The sequence below is a fragment of the Mandrillus leucophaeus genome, unplaced genomic scaffold (assembly GCF_000951045.1).
Source record: "Mandrillus leucophaeus isolate KB7577 unplaced genomic scaffold, Mleu.le_1.0 Scaffold529, whole genome shotgun sequence".
Classification (NCBI taxonomy): domain Eukaryota; kingdom Metazoa; phylum Chordata; class Mammalia; order Primates; family Cercopithecidae; genus Mandrillus; species Mandrillus leucophaeus.
The window spans coordinates 832,356-834,148 of NW_012105686.1; the positions used below are offsets into that span (position 1 = coordinate 832,356).

At 44.3% G+C, this 1,793-nt stretch overlaps 1 long non-coding RNA gene across 1 annotated transcript in view; it reads right to left on the reverse strand.

Moving 5' to 3' along the window:
• The window catches only part of LOC105551586, a 19,898-nt gene extending 18,641 nt beyond the window's left edge, over positions 1–1,257 (reverse strand). Inside the window, exon 1 of the long non-coding RNA XR_001007880.1 lies at positions 1,163–1,257. This is a non-coding gene — a long non-coding RNA (uncharacterized LOC105551586). The remainder of the gene's footprint in view (positions 1–1,162) is intronic.
• Between the last annotated feature and the right edge of the window lie 536 nt (positions 1,258–1,793).

Consider the following 1,793-nt stretch of genomic DNA (forward strand, 5'->3'; position numbering starts at 1 on the left):
TTTAAATTGTGCTGTGTACATTTTCTGCACTAGAAAATGTATTTTTAAAGTATTGATGCATTTAAAAAATAAAACTGGCTTTATTTCAAATGGGAAACCTTAGAGATTTTCTAGACCAAATTCCTGTATCCTTGAGGTCACAGAAACAAATATAGTAGTGAGAAAGGGCTCTGGATTCAAATTCTGATGCTGTCACATGGCAGCAAAGTGCCCTTGCCTCTCCAAACGTCGCTTTCCCCCACTATAGTGCAGAGCACAAAGCAAGGGCTCTGAAGTCAGCCTGCTTGAGGATGCGTCCTGTTCAGCTTTACCTTGTCCCAGTGCATGATCTTGGGCAAGTCAACTGGCGTCTCTAAACTGCAGACTTTATGATTGCATTAGCTTTATTCCATCAAATCTAAGAAGCCCTGGGCTGCTTGAAATGCACAATTATTTTATGTTCTACTAACAACTTTTTTAAGTGCTAGAATTTATTGTAAGATGTCAACCACTGTGAAATGCAGGCTGATTTCAGAGACATTAAAACGTGAAAAACATGCATCTTAGAATCAATGTAGTATGATCGCACTTACTAAAGGGGAAAACATGACAGAAAGAGAGGTTCAACGGTAATCGAGAAGTAAGTTGACAGAAGTGAAGGTTATCAGGCTAGCATCCAGTAAACGTTATAGATGGGAGAAAAAAGGAAAGTGAAGATATAATGGGAGGTAAATACTTCAATCTTTGCACAATTTAGACCAAGAAAATAAAAACAGTTTGCACGTACTTGTGAGCAAACAAAATAAAATTGGGGTTACCTCCCAGGAAAGGTTGTACTGCTGTCAATAATGTGACCAAGGTGGTGGCTCAAATCCCAGCACTTTGGGAGGCTGAGGCAGGCAGATCACTTGAGCCCAGGAGTTCAAGAGTTCAAGACCAGCCTGGGAAACAGGGTGAAACCTCATCTCTAAAAAAAAAAAAAAAAAATTATCCAGGCATGGTGGCGCACCTGTAGTCCCACCTACTTGGAGGGCTGAGGCAGGAGGAACACCTGGGCCAGGAGGTTGAGGCTACAGTGAGCTGTGATCTTGCCAAAGCACTCCAGCACTGGCAACAGAGTGAGATTCTCTGTCTCTATTAATAATAATACTAATGTGACCAAGAACTGAAACCCACTCCCTACCTTATAATGACATGTTACTAGGAGGCAGCAGCTGTATAGTTCTAAGTTGGGCACGGAAGCAGGCAGCACTGAGGACCAGCCAGTTGAGTCGGGGTATAGACTGCCTCTGGGCTTGCACCTGGGTGAAGTCAAAAGAGATAATAAAAAGGGGATTTGGGGAGGTTTGTAAAATATGTAACCTAAGCATGAATGCCTGAGAACTTTGGGGGAACTCTGGGCCTGTTTAATTCTCCTGTTGACCCTGACGAGACACTGAAATTTTAAAAAAGAGCAAGACATGATGGTGTGTCTGTGTAGTCCCAGCCACTGGGGAGGCTGAGGTGGGAGGATTGCTTGAGCCCAGGAGTTCCACATCAGACTGGGCAACATAGCAAGACTCCTTCATTTAAAAAAATGTTTTAGGCTGGGTGTGGTGGCTCACACTTGTAATCCCAGCACTTTGGGAGGCCGAGGCAGGCAGATCACAAGGTCAGGAGATTGGGACCATCCTGGCTAATGTGGTGAAACCCTGTCTCTACTAAAAACACAAAAAATTAGCCAGGCTTGGTGGCACGTGCCTGTAATCATAGCTACTCAGGAGGCTGAGGCAGGAGAATTGCTTGAACCTGGGAGGCGGAGGTTGCGGTGAGCC